This window comes from Sminthopsis crassicaudata, chromosome 2, assembly GCF_048593235.1.
Source record: "Sminthopsis crassicaudata isolate SCR6 chromosome 2, ASM4859323v1, whole genome shotgun sequence".
NCBI classification, from domain to species: Eukaryota; Metazoa; Chordata; class Mammalia; order Dasyuromorphia; family Dasyuridae; genus Sminthopsis; species Sminthopsis crassicaudata.
The window spans coordinates 117742956-117769546 of NC_133618.1; the positions used below are offsets into that span (position 1 = coordinate 117742956).

The 26591-nt window shown below is 33.1% G+C and overlaps 1 protein-coding gene across 4 annotated transcripts in view; it reads left to right on the top strand.

Moving 5' to 3' along the window:
• The window catches only part of MEIS1 (Meis homeobox 1), a 142124-nt gene that overhangs the window by 33635 nt on the left and 81898 nt on the right, over positions 1 to 26591 (top strand). The gene's annotated exons all lie outside the window — the stretch shown is intronic.

The window sequence follows — 26591 nt, forward strand, 5'->3', positions numbered from 1 at the left end:
GCTTACATAAATATTAATTCAGTTGTATCTTTTTTTTTCCTACTCTCATTCTAGTTCAGTTTTCTTTCCAACTCACCACCTAATCTCAGCTCTGTAAAACAGGTTTCATGATTTAGGCAACTTTAGGGAACTAGATTACAGAATACAAATGTGCATTTTGTCATAGTGGAACATTAAGGCTTGCCCTCAAATGCATGTTCAAAAGATCATGGAAGCAACTATTTCTTGGATTTCAAGTTAACCATATCTAAGATTTTTGGAACACAATGGTCCTTTCAAGAAACATCCATGGGTTGCTCTCTATATTGCTTTGCAATATGTTTTTTTTTTATTCTTGTGCATATGATTATTCAGTTGCTTAATTTTGGGAGAGCAAAGAAAAAATTAATGGAGTTAAGATTGAAATAGGAAGAAATTAGATCAGCTTAATTTACATTCATGCATGTACAATAATAAATTTAATATTTGTAATTAATATAATATATATATATGAGTAGATAGGTAGTAGGATATATGTGTGTATATGTGCACATGTTCATTTGAATATGACTTGTAAAGACAAGTTTTTAAAAATAAAAGTTTTAATCTTCAGTGAGAAGCTGAATGAGTATTTAAATATCTTCTGCTATTTCTGAAGAGACCTATTGCAATGGGTTTTGTGCTAAATTAATGCAATTAAAATTGAAAAGAAGATTTTTCAATCTGAATAGAAAACAGAATGCTTTATTGAAATTGACTTTGAGAACGCAATAGGTATATACTTTAAAATCTGGTTTTATGATCATGTTTCAGTGCTGTTAGACAACAAAGGAATTTTGTTTCCTAACATGGTTGAACAGTACTGATTAGAATTGCAAACTCTGCAATACATTTAACAAGATTCATTTTCAGACTAAAACAGTAGATTTAATTTTTTAGACACACGTATGCCACTTGTACTTTGAATAATATCTACAAGTAGAATTTTAAGTATTTGAGGCATATTATTGTCCAAAGAAAAGTTGCTGACTTCATCACAACTACAGGCTAGTAAAAAATGAAGTCTGGAATAGTAAACTGTTACAGAGCTGAGACAGAAACAGGTAACCTTCTGACCTCTGACTTTTACTGGAAAATGATATGCAACATAAATTCAAGGGGCCTTTTTTCTTTCAAGTATTTATGTGTGTATATTACAGCATCACTATTCACAACACTACAATTAAGATAATGTCAGTGCTTTCCAAATAAAGCCCTATTTTCATGAGTATAACAATATTGATCATTTTCAAGATGGCATAAAGGGAATAATAAAAAAAAATAGTGAGCTAAAATTTTCTACCTAAGATGGCTCAGTAATGGGTTTATATTCTGAGTAATCCCCAAATATTAGATTGTTCTGTTATTGGTGCTTTAAGGTTTTCAAAGAACAATAAAATCATTTGAATTTTTAAATATCTGAAAGCATCTTACTCCTTACTTTTTGTAATTTTTTTTTGAGTGGAAGGAATATGAAATGACTTGTCTAGATACTTCCACTCTATGATGTATAAGAAAGAATCAGAAATTTTCCAAGTAAATTTAGCCAATATAGATTCTCCAATTTAATAAGAAAAGTTTTATTGTAATTGAGAGCCAATATTTTCACCATTTAAGTAGATATATATTTAAACACACATTTCTTTTATTCATTTTCCTCTTTAGTGCTTTAGTCTCTCAAATATTTATATATATATGCATATATATATATTATCTTATTTGATGACCTCATTATCTATATGATATCAAAATAGCAGATTATAATATACCCACTTGGCAGATGCAAATATTGAGTCAGGGAGATGTTAAACCATGGTGCTCCTAAACCCATTTCCATCAATAAGATCTATGGATTTATACCTTCTTGCAGCTTCAGGATTGGTTCTATGCTGCCTTGTTTTTTCTCCTGCCTTTTCTGGCAAGCATATATGGATAAGCTGTGCCAAGATTTAGCTCATAATGCATGTACTAAATAGTTATTTACACAGTTTGAGACCATTTTTTGTCAACTAGGTAAATAACAGTCCTCTTCAAAAGATTTATAAATCCATAAAAATGTCTTATACATACCCAATAGACAGGAATAACTCAATATGTCAAGTGTATATCGAAAGAGGTGTTCCCCCCACCAAAGACACGAGTAATACATATTTGAAAGTTTTCTGTACTATATTATTTGTACTCGCCAATCCTTTTCAATTTAACTTCTTTGCTTTGACAACTGCTATACCAAAAGAAAATCCCTTAGGCTTTAGCCTTCTCTACTGCTGCCTCCTCCCCTCAGTAAAGGCCCTTATCTACTACATGACTGAGTCATTTAACAGGGTATATGTCACTGAACACTGTACCTCTTGACTTAAGTGGCAATCCATTCTAATAGATCCATTTTAATGAAAATGGATTCTTTTAATGAAAAGAGAGAAAAAAAAAAAACAAACCTTATGAAAAGCAAAAGTTCCAAGACACCAATTCAGAGTCTCTATTGATAGACTTACACAGTAATAATTAAATAATAATGATAACTCATTTATATAACACTGTGTGGTTACAAAGCTCTTTTCATCTCATTTGAAGAACATGAGCAGAAGGCTTAGTATCTCTATTTTGTAGAAGGAGAAACTGAATTGGAGAGTGCCACTCAATTAGTGGCAGAACTGGGTCTCAAACCCAACTCTTCTTGACCCCAAGGAGAGTACTATCCTTGATTTTATCAGTATCTATGTTATATTTGCATTATAACTGTTCTTTTCCATAGAATAGGATAGTCTTTCTAAATAGATTTATATAGGAACATATTTTTAAATATAAAAAAACTATGTTTAACCATGCATAGTAAATTTTCTTGGAAAAAAGAAATCCCTCAGATCGCTAAAATTATCCTTGAATTTTTCTCTTAGTAGCTAGCTATAAGTCACTCTATACAACATTATTAACTTAAGATTTGTGACTACTTACCTAGATATATATATATATATATATATATATATATATATATATATATATATACACCAAAATATGGCAACTTCTTTCTAATACCAGTGTTGGGAAATCTGGGTAGTGAGTTGATTGCATGACATCAATTTTATTGCATGTATTCATATATTATTGCAATGTTGCATATTCTTAATTTTGTTAATTTTTAAATGTTTAAAATTTCTTTCTTTTAAACCTATTGATACTCATGCTATGTGGATGAAAGTATCTTTAGAAATTTGACAGAGCAATTGGTGTGGGATTAAATTATTATTTTTTTATTTTAAGAAATTGTTTCGGTATATTTTGAGGCATGCATGTTCCTGTGATTTTCTGTGACTGAGGAAATAATGTTGACCTTAGTGATCACCACATGATATATGGAAAAACACCAGCACAGAAGCAGTATCTTAATTGTCTCCTTTGATTGACTTAGGTTATAGCACAATTTTTTTTTTAATTGGACAATAAGTTAAAGCATAGGGTACTGAATATTTGACAGAGTTGAGACTATATGAAGAAGTATGGGAAGAATCCTATCTTCTACAGCAGGTTTTATGTGAGGAAAACACCCATCTCTTGTTTTGTCTTTAGCAACTTAGTCACTTGTGAGAGAAAACCTGGTTGTTTAGCAAGTTGACTGTGACTCCTTTTTCCAGTGTGAGCAGCCAGGATGTGTTTTAGTCAGAGAATTTTTGTATATTTTCATTTTTTATACTCTCTATATTATCTGTGAATTTATTTATTTTTTGTTATAGATCAATCCTTGTAAAAAGATACATCGATTACAATGCATTGAAGGGGTAGGTTCAAGGAATTTTACTGGTATTAGAAATGAGAGGAGAGCTGGAAATCTATGGATGTTGGCTGCTATTGTGGGGTACATGACAAGGCACTAGTATTCACAATAGTCAAGGCTTAATACTGGGGCAGGATTGTAGGATCCACAGTGAATTTTAGAGCTGGAAGGGATCTTAGAAATCCAGTCCAACCCCTTCATTTTATATGTGGAGTAATTGAGGCCCAGAGAGGTTAAGTGATCTTTCATAGTCATCCAGCCAGTAAGGAGAGGAGGCAGGATTTGAAACTTAATCAGCTCAGTGATACTTCAGTAACTCCGTGATATTTTACTAACATTATCCTTGCTCCCCTGAGTTTTGGGCCTTGTTTGTACACATTGCCCCTATGAGGCAACTATTATTAGTGATACTTAAAGAGATTAAGGGACTTGCTATCTATCACACATAGTGTGCTGAGTCCAAAATTAAACCCAAGTATTAATACCCAACTAAATGCTCTTTTCATTATTTTACCCAATTTTATCTATTTTGTATTTAAATTATAATGGAACTTTAATGAGTCTTTTAAGCATTATTTAACAATACTTTCATTGATATATTATTTAATAGATTATATAGTCTTTTTTCTATAATAAACCTGTAAGGCAGGTAATACAAGTATTATTATGCCCATTTTTCAGATGAAGAAATTGAGACTCATGAAATTTAATTGACATAGTTTTTAGAAATAGAAAATACCTCAGATGAAAAAAATTGGAGCCCAGATTATTTCAGTGAATTGTTAAAGGTCACACAGTCAAGCAGTAATAGGTAAAGCGCCAATTCTTATGATTTCAGATCCACAGCTTCTCCTAGTATACCATACAGGCAAAAGCATTTGTCTAATGTCAAAACTGAGATTTGAACAATGGTTTTCTGACTCTAAATTCATCACACCAGCTATGTCTCAATAAATAGGCAAACCTACCTCCCTTTGACATATGTCCATTACTTACTTTGTGTGTGTGTATAATTCACTGGTCAAGATAAGGACCTGCTCCCTGGGCTTGGACAGTGTTGATGAGCCATTGTATAACTTTGCCCTTCATTTGGACTCTAGCTTTTCTACCTTGACTTCCATGAAGTTTCTTTGGTACTCAGTTTGGAATAATAGGGAGCATCTATAGGACTCAAGTGAGACACTTAGACTTCCATGAAGAACACTAAAATATAACTCTCCATTTTCTTCCTAAAGTTGACCTTCCTTCATGACTCATGGCCAAAACAGCCTTATTGCTAAATAGGAATTTAGCATCAGTAGCAAATATTGAATATCTCCTTCAAAATATCACTTAGTAGAATATAGTTTTGAGTACTAAGAAGATAGATATCTTCAAAAGTTGCATTATGCTTTGAGAAACAGTTGTTTCATTCTTTTCAAGATTTCAAAATTAGGGCTATGAAAAAAAGGAAGACCCTTTTCTTCTCTTCTTCATATCCTTTGCGCTTAATGTTTGTCTGCTCAATTTTTTTTCTTTTGCAAGGAAAAAGGAAAAGAAAATTCTAACAAGAGACTTTATATGGAAATTTTCAGTCCTGGATTTTTAAACAACACAAACTGTAGCTGTTATAGTACCTCTGAAACTATCTCCTGGTGTCTCTTTCTTTACGAGTTTCAGGCCAATGTGATGCCCTCCCTCCCCTCTTCCTGCTCCCTCTTTGGAGAGTAAAATCTGTCTCCCTCCTACTCTTTCAGCTTTTGTATGAGTTCAAGCAACCCACAAGCAGAAGGCAATTCCATTTATTATTGAAGGGGATCTCACGGCAGTTGTTTCAAACCTGTGAAGCTAGCAAGCAAAGCTGGTAAAGGGGGAGGGGAAAGGACAGGAGTAGAGAAGGTGGGGACGGGTCATATTATGTACCAGATGATTGAGCAGCGATTTATATACCAGCTAGCCTTTTTTATATGAAGAAAAAAAAAAAGTAATAACAGCACAAACCCAGGCATTTGAAATAGTCAGATGTCTGATGAATAATGGGATAGGTGGGAAGGAGCCCTCTGATTGGATGTCTTAATGAGCACATTTCCCACAGAGTTTGGGCTGCAGTTCCCCTTGACCTTTGCCCTTTATTGACCAAACTGACACTTCATTTTTCACATACTTCCAATTATGGTTCAGCTTAAGTGTTACCCTACCTCCTTTATTTCTTTCCTATGGACAATTTGAGAGTCGTTGAGGCCCACATAAGATATTTTAATTTGAAAAACTAGCATAGTAATTCAGGTCTAGGATGTAATCTGAAACTGATGTCAGTTCACCATTTTTCTGGTGAAAACAAAAAGTTAGTATTGCTTTTTTTTTTAAAGAAACAGTTGTTCCCTCTCCCTTTTCACAATTAAAAAAAATAGTTATTTCCTTAGAACTTGAGGATACTGAAAATGAAGAGGAATACAGAAAATTCCTTCTTGATTTCCATTGTGGTTTTCTTTTTGCCAAGACAACTTGAATATCTGTTTGTTTGCCTTCACTTATTGAATCTTTTCCTCAAAAGACTGGTATTTTGAAGTTTGAAATGTACTTTGACTAGCACACTTCTTAGAATAGAGAAAAGTAGAACATCATTATGGCCACTGTGGTTGTAAGCCTTAGCCCATTGCAGAGCCATTTGCTTCTTTGACAATATTTAACATTTAAGTACAAATTAAAGTTTAACCTTTGTATACAGTAGCAATCGGTGTATGAGAATGATTTTCTGATGGGAAAAGCCAGGTGTAATACAAAAAAGAAAGAGGAAGTCATTACCCTATATCATTCCCTCTCTTATCAAAAGGTCTATATTATAAAGTTGTCAAGCATGTTAGATTAGCTGTGCAGATAGGAGACACCTATATAGCAAACTTTCTTTTTATTTTTTTATCATATTGAGGCAAAAAGTTCCTGTTGTTCATTTACCTGAATTTCAGAATCATATCAATGGTTGAATTAAAAAGAATAGAAATTACTGCACTAAAAAGTAATCACATTTTGATCCATGAACTTGAGTATAAACTTTTTTCATGTAAAGTTTATCTGTTCACTTTTTTAGCATAACTCTTAAACACTACAGATAATTATTTTCCATTTAGTCAAATGGAAAATTTATCTATCTAAAATTATTTACAACTAAATGGTGATCCCTAAAACATAGAAGTCTTTTTCTCAAAAATGTATAAAGTGTTACCTACTTTATTATGTAGCCCTCTGGCATATCCATGGCATATTTTTACTATAATATGGTAATAAAAGAATATGTAGAAGGCAGACAAAGGTTCTATCTTTCTCAGTAAGGTGACCCCTGTTACCAAGTAACTGCTTTACTTATGAGCTTATTAAAAACTCAAAAAATGAGCTTTTCATACTTCACAGGCATTGATGTGAAAATGAGCTGTCCTGTGAGTAGTTTTCTTGATCATTTTTAGAACAATTGATTAGCCAAAGAGCGGCTGTCATTAGTTGACATTGACTGATAGCAATTTGTCACAAGCTCTGAAGGTCAGCCAGACGGCTGGAGTTTCTGCTTGTCTTTGATTGACCTTTACTGATGCCATTATTATGTGATTGGTTTTGACTAGATATGACCCTCAATTGAAGAAGACAGGCTATTAGTCAGCAGGACCATTTCTCCTATTTTCCATTTGTTTTATATTTTTATCTGTGTGTGAACTTATGGATTGAATATTACATCACTTCTAATATTCTGTTTTTTTAAACCTAGAAAGGCATTGGTGTTATCTTAAAAGCATCACTCTGTTTTCCCTTTGGTTGACTTAACAGCAGAAATGCTTTGCCAACTCTACTCTTTGCTGCTGGCATTTGACATTTACACCTGTGCAGCATTTTGGTTCTTGCAAATGACAGATGAGAAATTTTTTCTTTCAATGAAGAGGAATTGACTTGCTGCTTGTATTACTTCTGAATCTATATACAGATTCTTTCCCTGATCTAGACTTACCTATTTTTAACTCTTTAGAATATCAATATAAATAGATAGATATAGATACACACATATTCACATACATATGTAATAATTGACTAGGGGAGAATTATTCTCATAATGACATGTCAATTCATCATTTGGTTCTAAAGCCCAAGGTATAAAAATGTGTGTGTGTGTGTGTGTGTGTGTGTATGTATGTAGGTGTGTGTGCATGCGTGTACGCATGCACATGCTTGTCAGTTTTGCTCACCTTTTCGGGAGTTAGAGAAAGCTCTCATAGTGTTAACAATATCAGCATTTCAGACAAAGTAGAATACTTTTCCATCTCACTGGATCAAGAAGTTAATTGTTCACAAGCCCCATAATGTGAAAAATTATTCTTATGTGCTATCAACATTAGTTTTCTCCGGTAATTGATATGTAGTTTTGTAGACTGCCCAGCATGAAGAAAATTTATACAATCTATCCAATTAAAAGTCTAAATTTCATTTTTTTCCTGTTTCAACAACCCCCAGTTAACTTAATCAAAATTTAAAAACCCAACCCAAGCCCATACATGTGCTAGCTTTTAGTTCTTTCATTAGCCTCAAATATGACTTTTCCTTTCTCTCCTTCCTCCCCTTCTTTGCCATCTCTTCTTATGGCTACAGTTAATTTTGAGCACAATAATTGCTTTTCAGATCAGCCTTCATAATTCCAAAATTTCAAAGCCACAACAAAAAACCTAGCAAAATTTCACCATGGATTTCAGTTTCTGCTTAGGAAGCTGCAAGAGGAGAGAATTCACTATGATGATGGATTTTTTATATGATGTCATATTGTTGGCAAGGCAAAATTGAGGAAGATATGTTAAGAAAAGAAAATGTTTAAGATTATGCTTAAATTGAGATTTAAGTTTTTAGAGTTTAATTCCTTTTGAAGACAAGTTGGAAAACTAATTTGAATGGTACTCTGAGTTTAATTTGGCAAACATTGAGTATCTATTATGTATACAATTTTAAAAAATTGATTTTAGATGCTTTTGTGTACTATCTAGAATATAAAGCATACTTAATCTGTATAATAAAAGTTGAATTCTAGCTTTGTTTCTTAAAGAATTAGAATTTCTTAAATTTTCTTAAAGCATTGTCCTAGTGTCCCAAGTTTCTTTTCAAATTTCATGCCATATATACATTGTAGAAGTTATAGACTGGAGCTAGGATTAGATACCACCTGGTTCAGCCAGATTATGGAACATCTATGGACTATATCTCAGAATGCCAGTAAGACTTCAGAGTTCCACTGGCCATCATGGAACCATTACTCTCTAGATTAGATCGTTCCAGTCTTAGGTTGGATTTTTTGGGAAAGGATTCTACAGATCAAAATGGGCTTTAGGCAAAATTTTGAAGTAGAATAAATTGGTCTTTATTGGTCTCTGTAAACTTATTGTTGCACTCTTCTATTCTCATACCTCTGCCTTCTGATGAATTAGGACTCTCTATTATGCTGCTTAGTTTGGGCATGACTTTCTAGTCATGTTGTGGGCTTCAGAATTTCTTTTGTCCTGATACCCCTTCCTGGATTGAAGCTAAAATATTTTGTTCTCTGTTCTCAGGAGGCACAGTTTTGGTTTTTCTTCCTTTTAAAGGGCATAGATAATTATTCCTGTATCTAGCTTAAGTGCCATCATATTTGGAACTTTAAAGCTACAATGGATAGCTGAGCAAATTTGGTTCCTAAAGTACTGATGAATATTAATAATCCAGGTAATGTTGGTACATTTTAATAGGAAAATTTTTGAGATAATTTCTTAACCCCAAGAAATAATTCAAATGATGAGAATTAAGCATGTTTACAACAAATGGAGTCTTGGGTTGCTCTTCAAATCTCTTCATAGATATTCTTGTCATCCTGTTCTTAGAACTGACTATACAGTCACCACCTATGATCTGGTATTCAGAGGTAACTACAGAAGTTCAAGAGTTAGTGGAGCCCCTAGGATCAGACAACTCTGGAGTTTCTATAGTTGCCTCTGAATAGAGTCTAGGGGAAGAAATCAGAAGCCAAGTAATGCTGCCCAATGTTAAGAGTTTTTTACATCTAGTATTCTCTGGCAGTAGCAAATGTCATGCATGGTATACAATGGCCATTATTTGCATTATATCATTTAAATGCATCCATGAATTTATTTTCCCCATAAATGGATGCAAGTTAGCATTTGCTAATGAATGATAGGATTCTAGAGTCTGATTTTAGTCCTAGAGAGACCAAGCCAAACAATAAATTCATGCCAAGTATTTTTTTCTTAGAAAGTATGGAGTGTGTGTGTGTGTGTGTGTGTGTGTGTGTGTGTGTGTGTGAAGATATGTGTAGTTTTCAATACACTGATCAGTATTGGAAATGTAACTGATCAGTTGTAATTTGATCAAGTGTCTGGATGTATGGAATAAATATAGGAAGTAATTTTGGTAATTACTTATTCTGAAATTATTGTACTATATCCTTGGCTTTTTAGTCAGAGAAACCGATTTAAATCTGGCCTCTGTCCCTTATTACCTAGGTGATCTTTTTGGAGTGGTCTAGATGGCTTCTGAGGTACCTTCCAGCTCTGAATCCATGGTCCTATAACCTTATAAAGATTGTTTTGGCTTTGCTCCAATTACCAATATGGATCCTGACAGGCTCTTTCCTCTATTTCATGCCCTTTGTGCATGCTGAATAAGGACCATCATATAGAGGAAAGAAGACTAGAGTTAGAGTCAGAGACCTGGAATGAATTTCTTATTCTGATCATTTTTAGTGTCATGACCTTGGTCAACTCTGAATCTCAATTTCTGAGTTATAAAATATATAAAACCATACAGCATTATATAAATGTGTAATTATTGTAATTAAATATCCACTTCCTTCTGTTTCTTCACGTGTGTCTAGATTGAAAGAATAAAACATTTACTTATGGCATCTAGTTCTTCCAAAAAAATATTAAAAGAAAAAGATTAAAAATGAAAAAAAAAAGAATAGCAAAGAGAGAGATATAGAATGCTAATTTTCTGTTCACTTATTGCTACATTGTATTTGGTTATATGGTATCTTTTATTGCTAATTTTTTCATAACATTTTTCCCTCTCCTACTAGTTCCAGTGAGGGCAAAGATTTTTCCAACACCCCTCAAAGCATAGGAACATAGATATAAACTTGGATGGAACTTTGGACATGATGTAGTATAAACTTCTCGTTTTTCATTTAAAGTCCCATAGGGAATCATATAGCTGGGATTTGAAACTTCAAATTCAACTTAATCTTGTTAAGGGTATATTAAACACCTATAATATATAATTATACTTAGTTCTGGGAATATAAAGGCAAAAAATGAAACTACCTGCCCTTAAAGAGCTTTCATTCTACTATAGATATAAAACACTTACATATAAGAAATTTCAGGTAACTCATGGAGAGAGCACTAACAAATAAATGGCTAGGAAGGCTTCTTGTAAGAAGTAAATACCGAGGGGAGCATAAGTAAGGACAGACTTGAGGCGGCAGAGCATGTGGGGCAGTTTACGTGCAGTGCAGAGATGGAGGTACCCAATTTGGGTGTCAAAGTAGACTTGTTTGTCTAGAATGTTGAGTATGTGGAGGGAAGTATTATGAATGTCTGGAAAGGTAGATGGTACATTTCAGGCAACATGGAGTAGTTTGGGCTAATGATCAGAGAGGAAATAGAATGCTGAAAATGAGGACCAGAGAAGCAAAAAAGACAGTATAAAACTTAAAGGTAGGAAGATTTGGGGTCATAAAATCTCAGAATTTGAGAGTTGGAAAAGACCCCAGCAGCTCTCTAATCCAGACCATATACACTAGCAATTCCTATAATAATGTATTTGATAAGGGCTTACCCCTCCACAACTTGAAGACCTCCTAGTAGTGTGGTCCCACAACTTCTCGATGCAGTACATTCTACTTTTGGATAGATCTGCTTTTTGGGAAGTTTTCTCGCAGAAGACATCAATCTAAATTTGGCTCTTGGTAAATTTCTTTCTTTTACCTAGCAATCCATATATTTGAAGATACATGTCAGGGGCAACTGAGTCTTCTCCAGGCTAAAAATGTCCAGTTCCTTCAAATAATCCCTATATTGACATGATCTCAAGAGCCTTCACCATTCTGCTTGTCTTCCTCTGACATCTTCAGTGGTCAAAGATGGAGTCCTTATTTCCAGTCTTCTCATCCCTTAAATACCTTGGTATGATTACATCATTACAGCATACTAAGTATGTTTACTGATATCTTCAGAGTTAAATCCTGCATCAAACAGTTTGAGAGCCTAATCAAATCACTTAGCCTTTTTTTGTTTTGTTTTGTTTTGTTTTTTGTTTTAGAGTGCCAATACCCATTGATAAGATGGAGGTAACATCTGTCTCAAAAGGTTGTTGTAAAAATAAAATGAGATAATGTATTTAAAACATGTTGAAAAACCTAAATCACCAATTATTATAATATGACTTATTCATTCATAGTAATGGTGGTAGTGGTAGTATTAACAGCTGTATGAGCAATTTGTTGTGGTGGTAGTGGTGATTGTTGATTTTTCCTAGTATGGAATATCTGAGAGTGTTGAAATATCATGTTGAAAGGGTAGATTGAAATCAGAGTGTGGCAAGTTAAAGAGTTTAAATATGGCCCTAAAAGCAAAAGGAAAAGAATAGACTTTTTAGCAAAATAATAATATAGACCTTTGCTTTATGATGACTATTTTGGTAACTTCTGAAAAATATTTGAGAGAAGAGAGAGTTGTTTTCAAATAGATCATTTAGTTGCCATTCCCTTTCCTCCCCTCCTCCATCTGCTTTATTTAAAAAAGAAAAGTCTTACTTAAAAATTAATGTGGAATTTCAATACAATAACTAAATTGTGTTAGTGATTATTTAAATTATAAGTAATCAATTTCAACATACACAATGTAATAATCATTTTTCAGCCTTTCCTCCATATCCTCATCAAGATTCTTTGTCCATTCATTTTCCTTAATATTTCCTTTTTTCCCTCCTCATACTGTGTGTGCCATTCTTCTGGTGTTACTTTTTTTTTGGCTTAAGAATGTATTTTTAAAGGAACACTGGGAAGTGAAAGTAAATTGTTAGCACTACTGTCTATCTACCCAGGTTACTTATATACCTTCAGAATCTAATACTTAATGTGCAACAAGAAAATGGAATTTACACACATATATTGTATCTAGGTTTTATTGTAACACATGTAAAATGTATGGGATTGCCTGTCATGGGGGGGGGAGGGAATGGAGGCAGGGGGGAGGGATAATTTGGAAAAATGAATACAAGGGATAATATTATAAAAAAATTACTCATGCATATATACTGTGAAAAAAAATTCTTAAAAAAATGTATTTTTAAAAGATCTTTCCAGATTTCTTTGTATTTCTCATAATGTCCATCTTAATTGCATTATTCTATTGTAGTACATTAGTTTATTTAATCTTCTCCTTATTGGGCATTTAAGTTGTTTTCACTTTTTTTCTTTAGCAATTAAAAATAAGTTAAACCTTTTAACAGATAGCTTTTTTAGTTTTTGATAAAACTGTCAGCCAATATTGCCAACAAGTAATTGTTAGGTCAAAGCATTGATTTGTTTGTTTGTTTGTTTACTTTTGTAATTTCAAATGGGATTTTTGGATGTGATAAGCATACTATTTTTATTTATTTATTTATTTAATTTTATAATTATACATTTTTGGACAGTATATATGCATGAGTAATTTTTATAACATTATTCCTTGTATTCATTTTTCCAGATTTTCCTCTCCCTCTCTTTACTCCCTCCCTTAGATGATAGGCAATCTCATACATTTTACATGTGTTACAGTATAACCTAGATACAATATATGTGTGTAAATCCAATTTTCTTGTTGTACATTAAGTATTAGATTCCGAAGGTATAAGTAACCTGGGTAGATAGACAGTAGTGTTAATATTTTACATTCAATTCCCAGTGTTCCTTCTCTGGGGGTAGTTGTTTCTGTCCATCATTGATCAGCTGGAAGTGAGTTGGATCTTTTTTATGTTGAAGATATCCACTTCCATCAGAATACATCTTCATACAGTATTGTTGTTGAAGTGTATAGTGATCTTCTGGTTCTGCTCATTTCACTCAGCATCAGTTCATGCAAGTCTCTCCAAGCTTTTCTGAATTCATCCTGCTGGTCATTTCTTACAGAACAATAATATTTCATTGCCTTCATATGCCATAATTTACCCAACCATTCTCCAATTGATGGACATCCATTCATCTTCCAGTTTCTAGCCACTATGAAAAGAGCTGCTACAAACATTTTGGCACACACAGGTCCCTTTCCCCTCTTTAGTATTTCTTTGGGATATAAGCCCAGTAGTAGCACTGCTGGATCAAAGGGTATGCAGAGTTTGATAACTTTTTGGGCACAGTTCCAAATTGCTCTCCAAAATGGCCGGATTCTTTCACAACTCCACCAACAATGTATTAGTGTCCCAGTTTTCCCATATCCCCTCCAACATTCATCATTATTTGTTCCTGTCATCTTAGCCAATCTGACAGGTGTGTAGTGATATCTCAGAGTTGTCTTAATTTGCATTTCTCTGATCAGTAGTGATTTGGAACATCTTTCATATGAGTGGATATAAATTCAATTTCATTATCTGAGAATTGTCTGTTCATATCCTTTGACCATTTATCAATTGGAGAATGGTTTGATTTCTTATAAATTAGGATCAATTCTCTATATGTTTTGGAAATGAGACCTTTATCAGAACCTTTAACTGTAAAAATATTTTCCCAATTTGTTACTTCCCTTCTTATCTTGTTTGAATTAGTATTGTTTGTACAGAAACTTTTTAGTTTGATGTAATCAAAATCTTCTATTTTGTGATCAATAATGATCTCTAGTTCTCCTCTGGTCATAAATTCCTTCCTCCTCCACAGGTCTGAGAAGTAGACTATCCTCTGTTCCTCTAATCTATTTATGATCTCATTCTTTATGCCTAAAGAATCTTGGCATATGGTGTTAAGTGTGGATCCATATCTATTTTCTGGCATACTAATTTCCAGTTTTTCCAACAGTTTTTTTTCAAATAATGCATTTTTATCCCTAATGTTGGTATCTTTGGGTTTATCAAACACTAGATTGCTATAGTTGTACCCTTTTTTGTCCTTTTTACCTAATCTGTTCCACTGATCGACCAGTCTATTTCTTAGCCAATACCAAATGGTTTTGGTGACTGCTGCTATATAATATAGTTTTATATCAGGTATACCTAGACCACCTTCATCTGACTTTTTTTTCATTAATTCCCTTGAAATTCTCGACCTTTTATTTTTCCATATGAACTTTGTTGTTATTTTTTCTAGGTCACTAAAATAGTTTCTTGGGAGTCTGATTGGTATAGCACTAAATAAATAGATTACTTTGGGGAGTATTGTCATCTTTATTATATTCACTAAGCCTATCACGAGCACTGGATGTCTTTCCAATTATTTAAATCTGACTTTATTTTTGTGGCAAGTGTTTCATAATTTTGCTCATATAATTCCTGACTTTTCTTTGGTAGATGGATTCCCAAATATTTTATACTCTCAACATTTGTTTGAATGGAATTTCTCTTTGTATCTCTTGCTGTTGCATTTTGTTGGTGATGTATAAAAATGTTGAGGATTTATGTGGATTTATTTTGTATCCAGCAACTTTGCTAAAGTTGTGAATTATTTCTAATAACTTTTTATTAGAATCTCTGGGGTTTTCTAAGTATACCATCATATCATCTGCAAAGAGTGACAGTTTGATTTCCTCATTTCCTACTCTAATTCCTTGAATCTCTTTCTCGACTCTTATTGCCGAGGCTAACATTTCTAATACAATATTGAATAGTAATGGTGATAGTGGGCAACCTTGTTTCACTCCTGATCTTACTGGGAAAGGTTCCAGTTTATCTCCATTGCATATTATGCTTACTGACAGTTGTAAATATATGCTCCTGATTATTCTAAGGAATAGTCCATTTATTCCTATCCTCTCAAGCGTTTTTAGTAGGAATGGATGTTGGATTTTATCAAAAGGCATACTATTTTTATACCTTCTGTTTACAAATGCTTTCTCCCTTTGCTTAAGGAAGCATACTGCATTAAATATAAAGTCAAAAATCTATAGAATTATAGGATCATGGCTTTAGAGCAGGAAGGGAAGTAATCACTGAGTCAAATATCGTCATTTTTATAGATGAAGTAACTAGTGTCCAGAGGAAGTTACACAGATAAGAATTCAAATCGAGGATCACTGATTCCAAATTTTGTGGTTCTTCCTACAGAGCCAAGTTGGCTATTCTTAATTGGATTTAATTCCAGTCTTGGATCTCCTACTTATTATCTGTGTAACCTTGGCCAAGTAACCTAACTTCTCTGAGTTTTTGTGTCTTTATCCACACAATGACAGAAACTAGAGAATGTTTTATGTCCCTTTCAATTCTGAATGTATATCTTATGACCCCTTCTGAGTCCACAATGGCAGGAGTAAGTAGACAGTGGCTCCCATGAAAACATACATGACTTCCCTCCTCACAAACTTCATAAAATTAAATCATAAATAAGTTAGCTAATTTTTTCTGCTGTTTCTCATCTAGAAAATGGCTCTCTTTTCTAATTAGGGGTGTGGCTGAGGTGAGGGCAGGGTATAGATGCAAAGGAACCAGCTGATCACTGGTATAAATCATTGGGGAAAGACAAAAAAAAGTTATTGGAATATAAATCTGAATTCTAGATTTTTTTTAGCTGAGTAAGCTTTCCTTCAGTCCGCCCTTGTTTGGGAACTTCAAGGAACTTATTTTAAACTGTATACTGTGTATTTAAGAATCTCAGAGCTGACAGTAATCTCAGCGCATCTAGTGCAACCTATAGCTGAAAAACAATCTCTATTGCAACATAACTGACAAATGGTTATCCATCCTCTGCTTGAAGACCTTCATTTAGTGAAGAATCCAATAGGATTCTTGTTCTCAAGGCAGCACATTGTACTAATAGATAGCTTGAGTTTTTTTAGAAAGTTCTTCCTGACAAAGCCAAAAACTACCTCTTTGCAGCTTAAACCAGGTACTACTGATTCTGCCCTCTATGGTCAAACAGTATGTTCAATCTCTCTTCTCTATGATAGCTCATTGAACATGATCAAAGATAGCTTCCATGTTTTTCTTGAGTCTTCTCTTCAGGCTAAATAGTCCTAATTCCTTCAGCCTTTTTGTAAAATAGGAATTTGGGAACTTTCACCATCTCAGTTACTCTCCTTTGGATGATACCCACTTTCCCTTTAAACTATAGGATCTAGAAATGAATACAAAACTATAGATGAGATCTGAACAGGGCAGTATACAGAGGGACTTTCATCTATTTATTCCTGGAAGTTATGCTTCCTAATGCAGCCAAAGATAACATTAGCCCTTTTTTTTTTTTTTTTTTTTTTTTTTTTTTTTTTTTTTTTTTGGCTTCCACATCATATTGCTGACTTGTATTGGAGCAAATATCCCAATAAAAGATTTTTTTCAGATAAAAAAATTGTCTAATTGAACATCTCCCATTCTATATGTTTGAGGATGCTTTTCTAAAAAAAAAATAATAATAATAAAACTTTACCTTTATCTCTATTGAATTTCATCCTATTCAATTTGACTCAGTGTTCTAATCTGTCAAAATTTTATTGGATATTGACTTTGTCATAACAGAGGTGTACTTTTTTTTAATGGGACTACATGTTAACAATCTTATAATAAACTCTATTCTTTATGTTTTTCAGCCTTATAAATTACCTGAAAATATGTTTTATATACTCTGGGACTACAAATATAATTTCCACTTGTTTCCATCACTTTTAATATTTCTATACTGATCAAATAATATATATATATATATCATTTTGCCAAATTTTCACCGAATGCAATGATTTCATATGTAGACACTGAATTTTTTTCTTAAAAAATATTGGCTTGTATTGTCTGACATTTATCATAACTATTTTGAAAGTAATCTGTTCTCCTTTTTTGACAGATAAAAAAAAAAGGTTTAGGAATTTTGGATGGTGACATTTTCTTTTCTTTTTTCTTTTGGTCCTTCTTTCTAATATGGTATGGTTGCATGTTTTCAGCCTAACCTGTCTTTGTTTATGTTCTAATCCTCTTGATAAAAAAGGAAACTATTTTGGAAAATATTAATTACTTAACTAAATGGTTGAATATTAATAACTGTTAGTTATGAGGAATAGGAGGCTTGCTTTAGATTCCAGAAATATTCCCTATACTTAATGTTTGTATTTGGAGGGAAAGGTTTATGTGATGAAAGAAGCAGAATGATTGTCTTAAGTACCAGCCATATTCTTTAGACTTAATTTTCATATTTGAAATGGAGGCAACAGGTTTAATGTATCTTTTACTTTGTGGCTGGAACAGATTCTATTTTTAATCTGTAAGTAGAATATGGCATAGGGCCATGTGCTGTCTTGATCCAAATGCATGACTCCTATTGATATCCAGTGAGTTTCAAGATGGATTGGAGAGAATTATATAGTCTTTAATTTAAATATCTTTTTTTCTTTAAATTAAGCATGCTGAACAAATTCTTGTACATTTCAAGTCAAAATAAAGTGTTTTCATAATAGAGCAACTATGCTGGTGTAAGGGAATAATACTACAATCCCAAATAGACACACACACATAACCGTAGAATTGGTTTTCAGGCAGAGTAAGGCAACTGGGCTCTAGAATCTGGCTGCATAGTAAACTACATGGGTATATTGAACTACACAAAATTGCCTTTAAATAGAAAAGAGAAGAGAAGAAATGCTTTTTTCTTTGGAAGGCTTTTTGTTCATTTTGGCACACGATGGCTGGTAAGATAGTCCAGCAGGAGGTTCCTTGTATTTTCTCACCCTTATTATCCCAGTTCTGGAAATGGTATGACTATCTAGTCAGAATTGACAAGTTATTGGTTCTATAAATGAATGACCTCAAATCATAATTATTATAACAAGATTATTTGATTACCTGGAAATCATCACTTTCCCTAAGATAGTTTCTGGATCACCTGTTTTGTTGGCAGGATTTGACAGTCCTCATGTTTATTACCCAGTTGAATATCAGTAATAATTACAGCAAAAGACAAACAAAAATGCAAGTACTTGTTGACCTTGACTTTTTTCCACAAGATATTGGACTTGATGGCTCTATTGCTGTTCAACTGATAAGGGATATAAACAGTAGTTTAAAAATGCTATATTCCCAGAGGAAAATACCATAATACCGTGGGAAATGGCAACAGACTACTGCCCTTTGCCACATTTACTTGATTCACCTTTATTTGAGCAGTGGGAAAAAAAAAAGTTAAAAAAAGGAAAACTTTCTTTTAGTTTTTTAATATCAACATGCAAACATTATTTGAATTTTTTTTGATTGTATAGATAATTGTCTGGAATATGTGAAAAAATGTTTTTATTTCTTATGGTTTCTGAAAATCTCTTAGAATTATTCTTAATTTCAGAGAGTAAGATGTTATTTTTAAAAAGTTGAAAAAGCTTATAGTGTTAAAGTTCTTTCTCAGCCAGTAAGGAAACACATGATATCTAAACTGGGGATCCTCATTCTCTCAATAGGGTGCCATAGTGAAATAGAATTGGCCATCGTAAATATTTACCCAGAGACACTGCAGAGGTTGACTTGAGGATTTGGTAGTTAGTATTTACCTTTGGGTATGGGGTCTCAAATCCTGGATTTGAACTAAAATGCCATGTGATTCCTGTCTCAGTAAGACATAAAGCATCAAAGGTGACCTATTCCACTTACTCTTAAAAATCCCACTGTGTTTTTATTCCATGGAGAAGTATTTTGGCTCAGTGTTACTGGATTTAACTTTTGTTCTTAAAAAGTTGTGATGCAGAGTGAAATGATGGGGGAATTGATTTCTGTGCTTATAGTGTGGCCTAGATTCTTAACCTATGAAAATCTTTCCTTAGGAATTAAGGACTGTTGGTTCATAAAGTGATAAATGCTAAGCCAGTGATTGGGTATGCATAGCATGGAAAATATGAAATCTTCACAAGCTGGGACTCAGAATTTATTTAACTTGCAACTTTACTGTAATTGTAAACCATTACTAATACCAACAATAACAACATATTCATAGGTAATGTCAAGATTTGCAATGTTTTCTTCACAATAACCCTGTGATATCTATTCTTACATAGCTAAAGATTTAGTGCTAATACTAAGAGAATAAATATTATAGGTATAATTATTTAATATTTATTGAGCAGTGGTCCTCAAACTTTTTAAATAGGGGGCCAATTCACTGTCCCTCAGACTGTGGGAGGGCTGGAGTATAGTAAAAACAAAAGCTCACACTCTGTCTCCACCCCTCAGCCCATTTGCCATAACCTGGGAGGCAGCATAAATGTCCTCAGCAGGCTGCATTTGGCCCATGAGTCGTAGTTTGAGAACCCCTGCTTATTGAATGTTCAGTAGGGTTTTCTTTAGTTTGTTTTTAATCACAAAATAAGACCAAGCATTCTTAGTCAGGAAGACTTATCTTTTGGAGTCCAAATCTGTCTTGAGACACTACCTGTGTGACCCTGGACAAATACCTTAACCCTGTTTACCAGCATGTGTGAACGACAAGATTTAAATCCATATTGTTCTGAATCTGATGATAACTGTTTATCTATTATTTCATACTGCCTTTCAAGGTCTACCATACTAGTCTTAGTCATTTGATATTTATTCAGTATATAAAATATAATTGTTCCTTAGAAATTTTGCTCTTTAGCCTACATCTCTCCTAGCAAATATTTCTTCTTAAATATATCTTAGACAAAATCAGAATATAATTTATTACATCTGTAGATTGAAATTTTCAAAGGTTATTTGGAAAGCTACAAAGAATGAATTTCTTGGTGTACTTCAAATAATTCTTTTCTCCCTAACCTCCTGTATTTCATCCATGCAATATATTTATCTCTGTAGTTCTTCATTACTTTTCTAGCTTTTTGCTGGTTCATACCCATCTTTCTATGATTTTTTTGGTGCATATTGTGATATACAATGGAAATCTTTGTAATGACATATGTCATTATGAATCATTATGATATTAAAGAATTTACTTCAGACTTAGTTTGTTTCTTTTCTGTGAAAGAAAAAGAGCACTGAAGCCTTAATACTGTTTGTTGTTCTCCATTGAGTTTATTAGAAATTAACAGAAGGCAGATCTGTTTTAAGAGATGTGTTCTACTACACATATTGAGATTTTTAGAATAGTGTTTGATTAGAATGTGATATAAATGGGGACTAGGGAATACAGGGCAGATTTAGATTTTCAAAATAGTTATTGAAGGGTAAAGCAAACCCATGAATTACTTAAGACTTGGGGCTCTATGAGTAAGGAGAAAGAGTGAGTCTTGAGCTAGCTATGGAAGAATGATTTTTTTTGTGGGGAGATTTGGAAAACTTCTGGGTTTATCAGAGAATTCTTGATCAACAGTAATTATGGCTTCCCATTGAGATGCTTTGTGGGTAAACTTCCTTGCTTAGTGGATGATGTGGCATTTCTTGTCACTTCCTCAAATTCCTTTCCCCTGCATATCAGCCTTTCTCTGGTCTTATCTGAGTTGAACTTCAGCCAGCTAGAGCTAATCCAGGTTCCTATTTCAGATGGACAGAGTTAGAGCGGTGACAATGCTATTTCTCAGTTTATGACAGTAAAAAGGGATATGTAGAATTGGATGCCATTAGCTGCATTTTAACTTCCTTCTGGCATTTAATGTCTACTCTTTTAGTTTGAGCTTCATTATTGTTTTCCTTAGAGACTCTGATTCTCAGATTGATTTCAGTTTTCAACAGGAATTCTCCAGACTTGAATTTAAAAAAAAAAAAAAAAAGTACTTCCATCACTAGGGGGGAGGTAGGGAGGTTTCATTTATTCCACCAATACCTCAATGTCAGTCAGCCAATTAGTATTTTTTGAGCAATCATCATATTCTCTGCATTGTGCTAAGTGCTAAGGCTACTAAGAAAGGCAAAAGACAATCCCTGTCTTCATGAAATTCACAAGAAACTTGAAAGTACCTTAAAGGAAATTATATAAATGATAATTTTAGACTCATAAACATATTTTTAGAGCTGGAAGGAACATTAAGGATATCAATTCCTTTCTTGTATAATGAAGGATGGACTTAAGGATAGTAAGATGATTAGGTGTCTCTATTGCTCTCATCTTTCTGAGATTGTTGTACTATATTTTGCTGTAAAAAGAAACCAGGTCAGTGATATTTGTGCCTACTTTCTGGAGTTTTGCCACAATGTCTTTTTTTTAATTTTTCTCGAAAAAGTTTGGTTGGAAGGAAAATGATCAAATTGGCACTAAATTCTGCCTATTCTTTCCTTTCTTTACTACATAAATGGCAGGAATAAAAAGGTTAACCATATGTTTTCAAAATTTTATATCTCCTAAGGAAGGAGACAAATACTATCTCCCATAGTGAGTACACTGATACTTTTACTATACTAGAAACATTTTCCCACTTAATAAATGCCTGTTTAATTGAACTAAAAATAAATTGTCATTTAGTTTTCAATCTTAGGGATGAATAAAGATATGATAAACACTGAATCAATCTTTTCCTTGGTCTGTTTTTGTCTTTTAATTTTTGAGAAAGGAAAAATAAAATTGGAATAGATTCATCACTACTGGTTAGAATGACCTAATTTCTCTTTCCATGAGAGCTGCTTCTGTGGGTGGAGGCAAATCTTGAACTAGTCTGTTAATTTTTTTTTTTTAATATAGCAAAGAGAGAGCATTTTACTAAATGTTTTGCTCCTTCTGGGTTTGATTGGAGTCAGGACATGTTAAGAGAAGAGCTGAGTGTCAGGTATTATTCAGTGATCTTTGCCTTACAATGGAAATTGATTATGTCTTTCTTTATGAGATCTTATAGAAGTTTTATGAACTTCTTTATGCAGTAGGATATATATGTACATATTATATATATATATATACATACATATATATATACACACATACATATGACTATATCCTACTGTCCATATTTTCCATATGCTCCCTAATCATAAGCACAGCATTTTTGCCCTTGGAGACAGCAATGGGAAAGAATGAATGAGATGAGTCTGAATGGCCATAGATATACCAGTATATAAAAGTTATTTATAATCCTTGTTTCTAGAAATCTTACAAACTCTATAGCATGGAATTATTTATGAACTGATCAATTTCTTTGTTGAAAAATAGGATGTGCTCATAAAATTTAAAAAAATAGAATTGGAAGATAATGGCTAAAGTACAGAAATAACCTTCATTTGGAAGAAAAGATAAAATTTATGTTAAATCTACAATATACTAGAGATTAGTGTTAGCCATAACAAAAAAGTATACCAATGAAAGAGGGACAAGTTTTGCCTATTCAGAATGGACAAGTGTTAATATTTGACTGACAAGGGCTAATAGAGGTGGCTGGAAGATCAAACAGTCGTTCAGAATATACATATAAGAATGGGAAAAATTACTTGTTTCTGTTGTAGTAGCAGAGTTCCATTTAATGCTCAATAGCATAGATGATTGGTCCTCTTTATATCCAGGTATATAGATAGAGAAGTTTAGACAAGTGCTTCAACATATTAACTATACCAGGTGCTGAGGTACTAGAACATTTGACACTACAATTTAACATTCAGATATTAGATACCTCAGCTTTAAGTAGATGTAATTACCCAATAAAAATTGATCTTAATAATTGATGGGTAGCATGGTTTCTTAGTTACTCATTTAAGTTGCATGAAATTATATTTATAGAAAACAAGACCCTTGAATTGTCCTTAGGTGAATGGTAAGGGCATAGTCAAAAAGTTTGTTGTTGGATGTGATGCAGTTTAGGCCAAAGCAATTTACAAAAATTGTGGCCCCTCACACGTTCCACTTTTCCCTAGTTTTATGTTCTTCCAAATAGTGGGGAAAATCTTTGGTCTTGTTGCATTATCCAGTTAAGTCACTGTGTCATAAGTTAAAATTGATCTGTCATTCAAAAGGAGCATTGATGGAACACCTTTTATTGGCAAATAACTTATCTCTTTAGACTGAGGAAGTCAAAATCCATTCCTGGTAGTCCTGATTACAAATTTGTCTGAAGGAATAAGAATAAAATACTATATTTCTCGAGAAAGTTCTTTCCTACTTATTTTTCTATTTTTGATTTTGCTCAGTCTGTCACAGTGCCATTTTGCTTGTGATGAAGCTGTTTAGGAAATACTAAGGCTATGATTGCTATAGCTGCTATATTAATAAACTTTATAGAAAAGAAATTATCAGCAATGGACTAAAAGACATCATATACATAATAAGTCTGACCAAAAAAGGATAAGGATCCAAATAAGAAAAAAGAGAAATATACTGTATGTTAACCAAACAGAACGCAAAGCAAGTCCTTCAGTGTATTGTAGAGATTCTTCATAGATAATTTCTAGGTCATGGACAAAAATCACATTGATGAATTATGGCCTGCATCAATAGAGGCAATATATACTCTGAGCAGATTCAAAGTATCCTTCAAAATACACAAATATAAGCAGCATATAAGTTGATTTGTTTCTCTAGGGTATGTTTTGGCTTGCTTTGGTAGTATAGACTTCTGATAATAGAACAGAATACAACAATAGTATATGGGATAACAGGAATAAATAGTAAATGCCTTAGAAGATAATGCACTGAAGCCAGAAGCAGGAATATTTAAGTTCAGATCCAGTCTTCTACACTTATTAGGTGCGTAACCCTTGAGAAGTCACTTAATCTCTCTTTGCCTCAATTTCCTTAACATTAAAGTAGAGATAATAATGGCACCTGCTTGTTGTGATAATCTTTGTAAAGTGCCTAGAATATAGTATAGACTTTATAAATGTTTATCACCATCACCACAACCGCTGCTGCTGCTGCTACTATTACTACTATTACTATAGTAAACACCTTACTGGTGGGGAGGGGATATTTAAAAATTGGCTTCAAAATCAGGAAGACTGTTTCAAGTTCCATTTCTAGAAGATGAAGCTTAGCAAATCACTCATCTTTTCATTGCTCTAGGCAACTCTAAGACTTTTAGTTGCAGAGAACTTTATTGTTAGACAGTTTCTTCAAATGACAACATCCTCTACTAAAGAAGTTATAGATTGGGTTCCTATCTCTCTCTGCTTATCTCAATAATTGCCTAAGAAAGTGTTGGTGACATACTGGCCACTTGTTGTTACTAATGATATTCACACTTTTTGATTTATTTAACGATAAAGACTGAAATAGTTGTATTTTGACTCCAATAAGAATGAAATTATATATCCCTAGTCATATTTTTCTTTGATTAGAAAACATAAAAGATGTGGAGAAGTTCTAGTTGAATCAATGGTATGGTGAGAATAAAAACACCAATTTTCTGTGCCCAATGTGGTACCTTCATTCCCCTCCCCAAAACCTAGATCTTGATATTACTCTTGGTCTCACTTGTATGCCCAGATTTATTGTCTCAAAACTACATAAAAATCACCAAATTTGTAGTTCAGTAACATCTATTTAGCACTCTATCAGTTATGTCTTGAGTGGAGAAAAATGATCAAAAAGATTGCATTTCTTATGTCCTAGTGATGTTCAAAGAAAGTCATGATCATAATACACTAAATAAAAAAAAAATGTGATCAAAGTGGCATAGACTTCAGTTAAAGGTACTCTTAGGTTCTTTCTGTTATATTTAGTGTTATAGTCAATATCTCTAGTTCCAATGAGTTAGAACTATTTATTTCTATATATTTAAGAATCTAGAAGGAGCATTTCCTGTTTGACTTTTATTTTCTACCACTTAATTTTTACCTCTCAGAAGGAATACTAACATAAGAATTGAATGTGTAGTACTAATGGTAGGCTTCTAATTTATTTTGGGGAGCTATAGTAATCACATATGTACCTCTGTAATATTTGTAAAGTGCTTTTATGTAGAATCTCATTTGGTTCTTATAACACTTTTGTGAAGTTATTCCAGTTATTGCCTCCATTTTATATATGAGTAAATTGAGGTTGAGAGGTTAAGTAACTTTCCAAGGGTCACACAAATAGAAAGTGTGTGAGGCAGAATTTGAACTCAGATCATCTGTAGTAAAATACTTACTCTGGAATATGATTCTATTGATTGTTGTAATAGTTGGCTGTTCATACTTCATTTTTGAAGAAGATCAATGATATCATGAGAATGATGTTTTGACTTGTATGTGAATTAGATTTAAGTGAGACAGACTTGTAAAGAGTTGGAAAAATTGTCTGAAAAGTTTAAAAAGGTTTGTGATTCCCTTAGTTTGAGGAAGGGGATTTCACTGATTTTCACTTAAAAGTATAGAAAGAAGGTTGAGATGGCAAATAAAGGGCAGAAGGCAAGACTGGTAGGATTCAGGAAAAGCAAAGGTTTTTGTTGTTTTTTGTGTTGTGTTTTATAAGTTAGATGTTTTTGTTTCTAAGTACAAGGTAGATGAGCAATCCATAGCCCTCATTGTAAATTTAAGCCACGTTTTTAAAAAGTTGGAGAGACTGTGCTAGCACATTTGGGGAAATGACATTGGATTTTCTACATATTTATACCTTCACTAATCTTTTTTCCCCAAATTTTATTTAGATACAGAAATAGATATATTAAAATTTTAAGTAAATACTTTATCAAGACTTATTGTGACTCAGTGGAATAGAGCAAAGAGACTTGTACCCAAGTTTTGGGTCCCACTGAACTTTCGTGCCCTTAAAAAGTCACTTATC